Consider the following 13,166-nt stretch of genomic DNA (forward strand, 5'->3'; position numbering starts at 1 on the left):
TTTCAGTTGGTCTGTACAGCTAAAAAAGCACACAAGAAAGATAATGAAATGTGTACTGCACTCAACTCCCTCCAGCTGAACCAGGAAAAGCTGAAATGCCTGCTGGTCAGCCACTCCTCACCCCGCCCACTGCAGATGCAAGAGCCTCAGCTGAGCCCCAACCCGTGTGAACACAGGGCCCACTGCCAAATCTATAATAGGGACGGTCACAGGTTTTTACTGTGACTGCAAAAACTCAATAGGCTGACCACCTTTAGAGTCATACAGGCCCAGACTTCAGGGGACTAAGATGGACAGTTCTACTCAAGATTGACCGAATTTATAGCTTCCAGGACTGGAAGTTCTTTTAAAATGATTATGATGAAAAATTTCAAATCGGAGCAGGGACTTCCATATATCCATCCTTCAGATTTAACAGTTGTTAACAGTTTCCCACGTTTGCTTCATTTTTCTTCTGAAGTATTTTTAAAGAAAATTACAGACATTATGGCATTTCATCCCTAAATACTTCTTCAAACTACAGAAACGGTTTCCTACATAACATAATCCAATTTTTTAAGATGACTGTATTTTAGAGCAGTTTTAGATTCACAGCAAAATTGAGTGGAATGTACAAAGATTTCCCATACGCTGCCTACCCCGCACATGCATGGCCTCCCATTATCAACAGCCGCCACTAGGGTGGTACATTGGTTAGTTGATGAACCTAAATTGACACATCATCGTTATCCAAAGTCCATAGTTTATATTAGAGTTTGCTCTTGGTGTTGTACATTCTACAGGTTTTGACAAATGGATAATGACATGGATCCACCATTATAGTATCATGCAGAATAGTTTCACTGCCCTAAAAATCCTCTGTGTTCCACCGATTCACGTAACCCCCTAACGCTTGGCAACCACTGATCTTTTCACTGTCTCCATAGTTTTGCCTTTTCCAGAATGACACAGAGTTGCAATCATATAGCATAAAATCTTTTTTTTTTTTTTTTTGGTACGCGGGCCTCTCACTGTTGTGGCCTCTCCAGTTGCGGAGCACAGGCTCCGGACGCGCAGGCTCAGCGGCCATGGCTCACGGGACCAGCCGCTCCACGGCATGTGGGATCTTCCCGGACCGGGGCACGAACCCGTGTCCCCTGCATCGGCAGGCGGACTCTCAACCACTGCGCCACCAGGGAAGCCCCAGCATAAAACCTTTTAGATTGACTTCTATCATCTAGTGATATGCATTTAATCTTCTTCCATCTCTTTCCATAGCTTGATAGCTCATTTTTTTTTAAGCTGTGAATGATATTGCACTGTCTGGATGTGCCACAGTTTATTTATCCATTCTCCTACTAAAAAACGTCTTGGTCGAAAGTCAGCCCTCGACACAAGGGTTTGTAAAAAGAAAAGAAAAAAGAGAAAAGAAACAACAAAAACAAAAACATCTTGCTTGCTTCCAAATTCAGGCAATTATGAATAAAGCTACTATAAACATCATGTGCAGGTTTTTGTATGCACCTAAGTTTTTAGCTGAATTGAGTAAATGACTGCTGAGCATGACTGCTGGATTGTATGGTAAGAAGATGTTTAGTTTTGGAAGAAACTGCTGAACTGTCGTCCAAAGTGCCTGTATCATTTTGTATCCCCACCAACAATAAATGAGAGTTCCTGTGGCTCTGCCTCCTTGATAACATTTGGTGTTTGGGGTTTGGGCCATTCTAATAGTGTAATGGTATCTCATTACGGTTTTAATTTACAATTACCTAATGGCATGGAATGTTGAGCATCTTTTCATATGCTTACTTGCCATCTTCTTTGATGAAGTGTTCATTCAGGTCATTTGCTCATTTTAAAAATCATTTTTTAAATGTTTGTTTTCTTATTGTTTAGTTTAAGGATGCTTTGTTTATATTGGATAGCAGTCCCTCATCTGATATGTCTTTTTCAAATATTTTTTCTCAGCCTGTGGTTTGCTCTCATTCTCCTGACAGTGTCTTTCGCAAAGCAGAATTTTTAAATTTAATGAAGTCCAGCTTATTAATTATTTCATAGATCATGTCTTTGGCGTTGTATCTAAAAAGTCATTGCCATATCCACGGTCATTTAGATTTTCTCCTGTTATTTTCTAGGAGTTTTATAGTTTTGCCTTTTACATTTAAGTTTGTGATCCATTTTGAGCTAATTTTTGTGAAGGGTGTAAGATCAGTGTCTATATTTTTTGCATGTGGATGTCCAGTTTTTCCAGCACCATTTGTTGAAAAGACTACCGTTCCTCCATTGTATTATCTTTGCTCCTTTGTCAAAGATCACTTGACTATATTTACGGGGGTCTATTTCTGGGCTGTTTATTATTATTTTTTTTTTATAAATTTATTTATTTATGGCTGCATTGGGTCTTCGTTGCTGTGCGAGGGCTTTCTCTAGTTGCGGTGAGCGGGGGCCGCTCTTCATCGCGGTGCGCGGGCCTCTCACTATCGCGGCCTCTCTTGTTGCGGAGCACAGGCTCCAGACGCGCAAGCTCAGTAGCTGTGGCTCACGGGCCTAGTTGCTCCGCGGCATGTGGGATCCTCCCAGACCAGGGCTCGAACCCGTGTCCCCTGCATTGGCAGGCGGATTCTTAACCACTGCGCCACTAGGGAAGGGAAGCCCCCTGGGCTCTTTATTCTGTTCTATTGATCTATTCGTCTATTCTTTTGCCAATACTACACAATCTTGATTACCGTGCCTTTACAGTAAGGCTTAGAGTCAGTCCTCTGATTTGTTGTTCTTCAGGATTGTGTTGGCTATTGTGGACTTTTGCTCCTCCATATAAACTTTAAAATTATAGTTTGTTGACATCCACAAAATAACTTGCTGAAATTTTGATTGGGATTGCTGTGAATCTATAGATCAAGTTGAGAAAAACTGAGGTCTTGGCCATATTGAGTCTACCTATCCACAGATATGTAATATCTCTCCATTTGTTTAGTTCTTTGATTTCTTTCATCAGTTTTGTAGTTTTCCTCGTATAGAGATCTTGTATATATTTTTAAGTTTATATCTGAATACAGTTGACCCTTGAATAACACGGTATGAACTGCACGGATCCACTTGTATGCAGGTTGTTTTCAATAGATAAGTACTACAGTACCACACAAGTCCATAGTTGTTTTTTTCTGTGGATACAGAACTGTGGATTTTTAAAAAAATAACAGCTTTAACTATTTACAATAGCCAAGACATGGAAGCAACATGGATGGACCTAGAGATTATCATACTAAGTGAAGTAAGTCAGACAGAGAAAGACTAATATCCTACGACATCACTCATATGAATCATATGTGGAATCTAATTTTAAAAAATTATACAAATGAACCGATTTACAAAACAGAAACAGAATTACAGATATCGAAAACAAACTTATGGCTGCCAAAGGGGAAATGTGATGGGGGGGACAAATCAGGAGCTTGGGACGAACATAACTACTATATATAAGACAGACAACCAACAAGGACCTACTGAAGAGCTCAGGGAACTCTACTCAATATTCTGTGATAACATATATGAAAAAAGAATATGATAAAGAATGAACATATGTGTATGTATAACTGAATCACTTTGCTGCACACCTGAAACTAACAACATTGTAAATCAACCATACTCCAATAAAATTAAAAAAACAGAATTACAAAAAAATAAAAAGAACAGCTTTATTGATACATAATTCACATGCCATAGAATTCACCCTTGAAAAGTGTACAATTCAGTGTTTTTTCCTATATTCATAGAGATGTGTAACCCTCACCACTATCTAATGTAAGAACATTTTTATCAACCCCCAAAGAAACTCCATACCCATTAGCAGTCACTTGCTATTCCCCCTCCACCTTAGCCCCTGGAAACCACTAATCAACTTTCTGTCTTTATTACTTTCTGTCTGGATTTGCCTATTCTGAGCATTTCATATAAATGGAATCTTATAGTGTGTGGTCTTTTGTGTCTGGTTTCTTTCACTTTACATGTTTTCAAGGTTTACCTATGTTGTAGCATGTATTAGTACTTCATTTCTTTTTATGTCTTAATATTCCATTGTATGGTAGACCATATATTTTTTAATTTATTAATTTTATTTATTTTTGGCTGCATTGGGTCTTCATTGCTGCACGCGAGCTTTCTCTAGCTGCGGTGAGTGGGGGCTTCTCTTGTTGCGGAGCATGGGCTCTAGGCGCGTGGGCTTCAGTAGTTGCAGCACATGGGCTCAGTAGTTGTGGCTCGCGGGCTCTAGAGCGCAGGCTCAGTAGAGCCTGGCTTAGTTGCTCCGCAGCATGTGAGATCTTCCCGGACAAGGGATTGAACCTGTGTCCACTGCATTGGCAGGCGGATTCTTAACCACTGAGCCACCAGGGAAGTCCCAACCATATTTTATTTATACATTTATTAGTTGATGGACATTTGAATGATTTCCACTGTTTAGCCATTATGAATAGTACCGCCATGAACATTCACATACAAGTTTTTGTGTAGATGTACATTTTCAATTTTCTGAGCTATATACCTAGGGTGGAATACCTTGTAAGTCATAAGGTTTTTTGGTTTTGTTTTTTTTTGCAGTATGCGGGCCCCTCACTGTCGTGGCGTCTCCCGTTGCGGAGCACAGGCTCCGGACGCACAGGCTCAGCGGCCATGGCTCACGGGTCCAGCCGCTCCGCGGCATGCGGGATCTTCCCGGACCAGGGCACGAACCCGTGTCCCCTTGCACCGTCAGGCGGACTCTCAACCACTGCGCCACCAGGGAAGCCCCAGTCATAAGGTTTTAATGTTTGACATTTGAAATGCCAAATTATTTTCTAAAGTGACTATCATCTTGTAATTCTTTATTGAAATAAGTATGTAAGGTCTATTTAGGCGAGTAATTGGTTTCACTGCTCTCTAAATATTTGCTAGCCTTGGCAAGGTGACTGAAATTCCCCTGATTCTTGGAGCTAAGACATTGAAAGCCCTGTGTTAAAAATATATTCATCTAAGAGAAATAAAATATGGGGCAATACCCAGTTAGAATGCGTTTACCAATTTGCCATAGGTAAATGGAACACTGGTCAGGCAAGTTTTGATAGGGGAACCAGGGGGAAAGGGGTGGGAGAGGGATAAACTGGGAGACGGGGACTGACATATATACACTACTATATATAAAATAGATAACTAATAAGGAGGACCTACTGTATAGCACAGGGAACTCTACTCAGTACTCTGTAATGACCTATATGGGAAAAGAATCTAAAAAAGAGTAGATGTATATGTATAACTGAATCACTTTGCTGTACACCTGAAACTAACACAACATTGTAAATCAACTATACTCCAATAAAAATTTTTTTTTAAAGTTTTGACAGGGGAGAATGGTCATGAAAGCTCCGGGTGCTCCAGCCTTGCTGAGGCTGGCTTGCAGGTAGATCAGAGTCGTGAAGGAGGAGAGGGGGACCCATTTGGAGAAGGCTGTTCTGAAGAAAACTGTGCAGTGGTACATAGGGTATGTATAACCACTTTGCCCAGGATTGATACTCTTTTTTGTCATTCTAGGGCTGAGGATAGAGCTAAACATTTGTCAAAATAAAATCGGTCCTTATTTGATTTAACTTTTGAAAAGGAGTAAATTCAGTTGGATGGTAGTAAATGTTTAACAACTGGCTCTCTGGAGGGGGGAGAAGCCCTATCTGTAGGATTTGCTGATTTCTGTGATGTAATTACCCTCACCATGCCCGATTGCAAGCCACCAATGTCATATTTTTGAACATGACATTGGGAAGAACAATGCACCATCGCTTTCTTGAGCCAGTAGGAGCCGACTTCTACCAGCACCACTGGTTGAAGTGGGGGATGAAAACATCAGATAGAATCAGGGTGTGGCAGCTCATGGAACAGGCTAGACTAAGGAGTATGGGAGAAGAAGGCAGAATGAAAGTAAGTAGGCCAGTCGCAGATGAGAAGAGTAACTTGGCATAGAAAAGTGGGTGTACGCAGGGCTGGTCACCCGCACGTTTTGCACGTTTTGCAGGTTGAATCTTGGTGCAGCTCTGAGTTTCTCTTTTGCGATGCGGTCTTCAGAAACACAGCACCCTGCTTAAAAGGCTACTGCCAAGGTTCTGTTGCACTGTGATAATCATGCAGTCAGCCCGCCCAAACTCTTTTCTGTGTCGCGAAGCCCCGGATGAGGCTTGCCTGGGCTGACTACACCTTCAGGAAGCAGAAATGAAATCAAAGCGACAGGATAAATGGAAGTTCTCCCTTGTCTTTGGTGTGAGTCTAAGTGGTGTAAGCATATTTTCCATCAGGAATTAGTTGCTTAGAGAAGAAAGAGCCAAGCAAATCTGGACCAGGTGTTCACTCCATTTAGTCCCAGAGCCAAGAAAAACCATCTTCTGGGCACTGGGAAGAAGAAAATGGAAAATGCCAATTAATGATCAGCTTTCAAATTGTTTCTACTCGTCCAAGGGACTGGGTTTCATCTGACCCTCCAAGCTCCACTGGGCAACTGAACTTCATTTCTGCAGAGAATTTTCTAACAATCATAAGCAAAATCCTAGTGACTTTTAAAAACAAGGATTTTAAAGATAGGGACTTACCTGGTGGCGCAGTGGTTAAGACTCCGCACTCCCAATGCAGGGGGCCTAGGTTTGACCCCTGGTCAGGGAACTATATCCCACATGCATGCTGCAACTAAGAGTTCACATGCCACAGTGAAGAGCCCGTGTGCCACAACTAAGATCTGGTGCAGCCAAATAAATAAATAAATTTTTTTTTTTTTAAAAGAGTTTTAAAGATAGATGACTTCCTCTAAGAAATCAAAGCTCTACCTGCAGCAGTGTCTTTAGGAAGCAATACAGGCAGTAGAAAATGAGAAAGTGAGTTACTCAAGCCAGGAAGGGCAAAAGAAGGCTGTGAGATGCCTCACAACCAGGCTGATGGACTTTTCACAGAATCGACGGGTGTTTTGGCAGAATTGTCCTGAGTAACTGGTTGCTTAGGTGACGTGCAGACACAACTTTCTTCTAACTCAGTGGGATGCCAATTATCTTTTTCTTTACCTGCTAGGTGCTAGGGGAAATAAATCTGTATATTTTAAGAAGGGGCATATATTTCCTTTGTGAATGAAATGAAACCAAGGGGATAAGTATAATAAATTATGAGTGCTCACTTATCCTGATGGGGAGAAAAGAAAGGTTGATTTTCCTTCCAGAGCAGCCCCTTGATCTAGCCAATCTATTAAAGAATAATTGAACCAGCAACAATCACTTCCATGCAGTATCTACTAATTACGCTACGCTATAAACAGTCTCTGCATTCAGACATGCTAACTGCTAAAACGGGAACATTACATCTCCAAGGGTGTCGTTAGAGTTTTAGCTACTCCCTGATTCAGAAGATCTAACCCTGAAATATGAAGGCTGTGTTTTTTTTCCCCCTTTTTGGACTGTGCTCTGACTTTCATCTCTTACTCTGAAACCTTTGCTTCCTCCAAATTCAAGTCTTTTGTCTTCTTTTGTGTTATCAACCTCATAAGCTATCCCAAAATATACCATTTCTCTTAAATGATTCACACATTTAAAAAATCTCATTTAGTAAACTCCCAGACAGCTGAAAGAAAAGGCACCATGAACTGAGCCTGATATAATCCATTCAGGCCTCCATTTGTATCTTTCAAGTGAGAGACTTGGATTATGTGTCATTTAGGATTAGGTTCAACTGTAACAGAGACCAAGACAACAGTGGCTTAAATCAAACATGAGGTTATTCTCTTCCAGTAGTGAAGCCTGGTGCTAAGAGCACGGGGCTACAACATTAACTCTGTATTCATCAAGGACCCAGGCTCCTTCTGTATCATTGCTCTGCCATCCTCTGAACTTGACTTCCACCTCTGGTCCAGGACAGCTGCTCTAGATCAAGCTAGCATGTCTACATTTCTGCCGTCAGTGAAAAAGGGCATGCTGCCTTTCTAAATGATACCACCCAAAGTCACATTCAACATTTCTACTTTTAAGCCATTGAGTAGCTGCAAGAGAGTCTGAGAAATGAGGTGTCTATTCTGAAAAGCCATTGACCAACTGAAAGTTGGGGATTCTATTAGCAATGGAAGAAAGGGAGAACAGATATTGGGAAGAGCTAGCTGGCTCTACCACACACTAGACTGATGATTTTGAAATTGTATCCTCAAAGTCCTAGGGTTTTGGCATATTACACAGAGGCTACTGTGGGTCTTGAATGGGGCGATGTGTGGGTAAATTTGCATAGGATCCCAGAATACTTACCAAAATCAGAGTATATATCCCCCCTTTTGAAGTTTAATTGTACTAGAACATTTCTGATGGGTGGCAGTGGTCTAGACTGAACCACTGGCAGGTAACTGGTAAGAATTCTCAGGGCCCCAGGGGAAGGGGTGCTTTGAGTGGTGCCCTGAGTTGGTCAAGGGGAAATCTGATTCTGGAGCAGGCTGCCAGTCCTGGACAAGGACACGGTGAACTAGCGTTAGACCAGTTTTCAACGTTGACATCATATGGCACTAAGAGAAGCAACAGCAGCTGACAACTGGGCCCTGAAACTGGACTGATACGATTCTGTATTTTTCTCTCTGAAAGGGTTGTGATCCAAGTGATGGCTACAGTAGAGTTTCTCCACCTCGGCACCCTGGACATTGTGGGCTAGATAATTCTTCATTGCACATGACTGTAATGGGTATTGTAGTATGCTTAGCAGCAGCCCTGGCCTCTATTGGTTTCCCATTGTGAAAACCAAACATGCCTCCAGACGTTGACAAATGTCCCCTGGGTGCCAAATTACTTACAGCTGTGAACCAATGGGTCAGAATCTAAGTAATGATGCACACTTTTGTACTTTGCTAATGGTTGTGCAATTTGGTACCAATCCTTTCATAAATGAGATACATAGCAAAGGCCTTAAATATGTCCATGACTTTAACTTAATCCCATTTCTTGGACTCTGGCCCAAGGAAACAATTTGCAAGAGACTTTCTGTCTAAAGGTACTTGTTGTAGTACTATTTTCAATAGGTGAAAAAATTAGAGGGCTTCCCTGGTGGCGCAGTGGTTGAGAATCCGCCTGCTAATGCAGGGGACAAGGGTTCGAGCCCTGGTCTGAGAAGATTCCACATGCCACGGAGCAACTGGGCCCGTGAGCCACAACTACTGAGCCTCTGCGTCTGGAGCCTGTGCTCCACAACGAGAGGTCGCGACAGTGAGAGGCCCGCGCACTGCGATGAAGAGTGGCCCACGCACCGCAAGGAAGAGTGGCCCCCGATCGCCGCAACTAGAGAAAGCCCTCGCACAGAAACGAAGACCCAACACAGCCAAAAATAAATTAATTAATTAATTTTTAAAAATTAGAAACAACAAAAAATATTAAACAGTAAGAAAAGAATTAAATAAACCATGGTAGATCCACGTACCCACTAAAATGTGTTTTTGAGTTTATAATAACATGGGGAAATACTTAGAATGATAAGTAAGCAAATAAAAAAACTATGCAAAAAAAATGACAAGGAGAAAACTCACTAAAAATGGTAGACTCTGGGGGGGGATCGGGAGTGATTTTTTTTTCCTCCTTCCTTCTATCTTCCTGTAGTTTCTAAACTTTCTAAGCTCCCTGTGAATGAGTTTATTCCAAACTACAAAACAAAACTACAAAGAAAATCCTAATTAAAAAAAAATTCTGGTGCCTGTCCTGGAGGATCCACAGACCCTTGTGAGCATTCCTGTAAGTGCACGCTGTTGGGAGAGAGGCCAAACAGATATTCCCTCCTGCGCCGAGGTGCCAGGCTTTGTGCCAAGGGACCCCGCCACCCTGGCCACAACCCACTGAACCAGGAATCCCTACTGAAGGCTCCAGGAGACTGGGCAGAAGGAAGCCCAACCACCTATGAGGAGGCTTGACTCCAGGCACTGGAGGTACGGTCAAAGAGGAGCCTTTGACACTGGATAGCGAAAAATAGGGCCAATCAGACCCTGTCTCTGGAAATGTGCATGGAAAAACTCTCAAGGAGGCTCCTCTGCCCCTCCTGAGAGATGAACAAGGACAACCAGACCCTCAAGCAGCTGGGGATCCTGAGCAATGAGGGCTGTTCTTCTGGTTCCTCGGGAGGCTGCAGAGATGGCTTTCCTTACTCCCTACTTTCGTACAAGAAGCACCTACCATACAGAGAGATGTAGGCAGAGTGGGCCCCGGTGTCTGACAAAGCTCAGCTCCCTTTGGGTGTGTGTAGTGGACGTTACATGGGCAGCTGGAACCCTCCTCCCAACTCTGCTGGTCCCAAAGGCCACTCCACAGATGAGTGGCACAGGCAACTTGTTAAATTCCAGAGTCCAGGCTCCCCCCCTAGATAATTTCACTTAATGGTCTTGGAGAGTGGGGAACTCAAGAATTTGTATTTAAGAGTTCCCAGGTAATTCTGATGCATAGACCAGTTTCGGAACCAGTGTTTTGCCCACTACTAAAAAAACTACACCATCCTGCTCTAACTCTGAAGTAAGCCCTAACAGTAGGATGGCTCCTCAAAAAAATTAAACATAGAACTACTACCATAAGATCCAGCCAATCTCACTCCTGGGTATATAGCCAAAAGAACTGAAAACACGGTCTCAAACAGATATCTGTACACCCATGTCCATAGCAGCATTACTCACAATAGCCGAAAAGGTGGAAGCAACCCAAGTGGTCATCACAGATGAATGGATAAAAGAAATGTGGTACATACATAAAATAAGTCTTATTCAACGTGATATATACATAAAATAAGTCTTATTCAACCTTAAAAAGGAAGGAGATTCTGACACATGCTACACTGTGGATGAACCTTGAAGACACACTGCTAAGTGAAATGGCAGACGCAAAAGGACAAATACTGTACGATTCCACTTCACTGAGGTTCCCGTAGTAGGCAAATCCACAGAGACAGAAAGTAGAACAGGGGTTGCCAGCAGCTGTGGGAAGCTATTATTTCACAGAGAGTGTTTCAGTTTCGGAAAATGAAAAAATTCTGAAGATGGATGGCGGTAATGGTTGTACAACAACGTGAATACACTTAATGCCAGTGAGCTGTACACTTAAAGATGGTTAAAATGGTAAATCTTATGGACATCTTACCACACACACACATACACAAACCCAACAAACCAGCAATGACTAAACGAAACAAAAAAACCTATACAGTTCTTTCTAGCAGGGAAATAAGCCACCTCAAAGAAATCATAGCCAAGAAAATAACTTTTTTTTTGCTTTTTACAAAACACTGTCAGAGATAAAAAATCTTTAGAAAAGAAAATTAGTTCAGAACAAGCTTCTTTCAACGTATCAGCGTCCCTTATCGTAAAATAAACAGAGAGAAACAGGAAATGGGAGACTAAAATAAATCTTCTGTTTCAAGAAAAAATAAATCATGCCTAAAAGTTTACACGCAGATCTTTCTGGGTCTTTCAAAATGTCTCTGAAATGTTGCAGTTCAAAGCTTTTCAAATACTATAGCCTCCACCCACTCCCCGGATATGCATTCACTTCCTCTCTTATAAACATAACTTCCTTTGTTGTTTGAACAGATTCAGTGACTCTGGGGTCTCCTTGTGGTTGGTGCCCACCGACAAGCCCTGTTCCTCGAATCAGCTGGGAAACCCTTCAGGGTGGGCAGTGACTTGCCATAGACAAAAAGGAGACAGGTCAGTGGGGGGACAGTGTGACAGAAGGTGCTGTTGCGGGGGGGAGGCTTCTATTAGGAGATCTCACAAATGTGAATGGCTGCTATCAGGGTGGTAAGCTGCTAACCAGTGTTTTCACAGATGAGACAAAAAAAAAAAAGCCAACTTTAAATACAGCTTGAGTGATGATTAAGTTACCATTAGGCCTGTCTGCAAATGAGTGAAAATCCAAAAGAATAGTGATTTAAATAGCACAGAAGTTTCTTTCCCTCCTTGTAAATGAATCCAGCAGGAGGGAGCTGGGCTGCCATGATGGTTCTGTGAGGTTGTCAGGGACCCAGGCTCTTTCTGTCTTATCACCCTGCCACCCTCAGCTCACGGGCCAATGTGATGATTTGACTACTGAAGCTTCAGCCTTAATCAAGTCTAGATTCTGGCCCAGGAGATAGAGGAAGGCATGAAAGGGTCCCTTCCTTCTAATAAGGTAAGTTGCATGTAACCCTCCCATGTATATTCCACTGGTCGGAACATGTTCTCATGACCACACCTCGCTACAGGAGAGGATGGGAAATGGATTTTATTCTGGGGAGCTGTTGCACAGCTAAGAAAGGGAAGGCTGATATTGGGGTCAATGGTTAGCAATCGTTGCCCCCAGGAAGTTACATCAGAAGGGAGAACTCGGGACTTCTTTTTCACAAGTACCACAGACCTTCCACACGAGACTCTTCTAGGGCAATCGTCTCATTTAATCAATACAACTTCCCTGGGTTTGTGTTACTTCCACTTTACAAAGGTAGAAGGATTCCAAGAGTTTGTGTCACTTATCCAAAGCAGCTCCACAAGCTATGCCATTGGCCTTCTAATTCTTCAGAATCAGCCCTGAGTGGTCACAAAGCCCCTTCCTCTGTAGCACCGAGAGGGGCAGGTGGATGGGCCTGGGGATGGCGGTGTGGGTCTCTCAGGGTCTCTCAGCTCCAGGCATGGTCACCTCTATACATTTATGTCTTCCTAACTCCGAACCCTGCCATGCAGGGCTCCAGGAGCCCATCACATGGCAAACTGTACACATCACCCCAGCCCTGCTCTTACCCTGGAGGCTGGAAACCCTAGGCTGGGCCACCGGCTTGCTTGCTATTCAAGTTGATGTTAGCATTCTGGGGCAGATTCACTCATCCCCGATTTGCAGCTGTACCCACTTTTGTTGAGGACATGCCTGTGCTGGAAGGGTTGGAGGGCGCTTACCGCAGACCCCAGAGAGCCAAAGGGAAAAAGGAGCATCAGTCCCGAGCTGGGCTCCCCCGGGGCTGAGACATCTGTTGTTAGGAAGGAACACGTAAAACTAAAAAGAAACCGCCTTTGGCTGGCTCTGTCTTCTCTTGATGGTTATTTGGGTTCCTTTCATATTTTCAATGAACTCTCTTGAGGGATTAGGAAATTTAATGTTTAAATCATTGAGGATGAGGAATGAGCCAAAGAGGAGTAACTTTAAAGAAAGAGACTAGTTCTG

The 13,166-nt window shown here is 42.8% G+C and overlaps 1 long non-coding RNA gene across 3 annotated transcripts in view; it reads right to left on the reverse strand.

Annotated features, from left to right (window-relative positions):
• Positions 1-6,078: 6,078 nt before the first annotated feature.
• LOC113610302 (uncharacterized) overlaps positions 6,079-13,166 on the reverse strand; it is a 53,356-nt gene continuing 46,268 nt past the window's right edge. For all 3 annotated transcript variants that reach the window (XR_003429030.1, XR_003429032.1, XR_003429031.1), the window contains one exon: positions 6,079-6,387. This is a non-coding gene — a long non-coding RNA (uncharacterized LOC113610302). The remainder of the gene's footprint in view (positions 6,388-13,166) is intronic.

This window comes from Aethalodelphis obliquidens, unplaced genomic scaffold (genome assembly GCF_003676395.1).
Source record: "Aethalodelphis obliquidens isolate GAN/ISIS:26980383/991018 unplaced genomic scaffold, ASM367639v1 scaffold62, whole genome shotgun sequence".
NCBI classification, from domain to species: domain Eukaryota; kingdom Metazoa; phylum Chordata; class Mammalia; order Artiodactyla; family Delphinidae; genus Aethalodelphis; species Aethalodelphis obliquidens.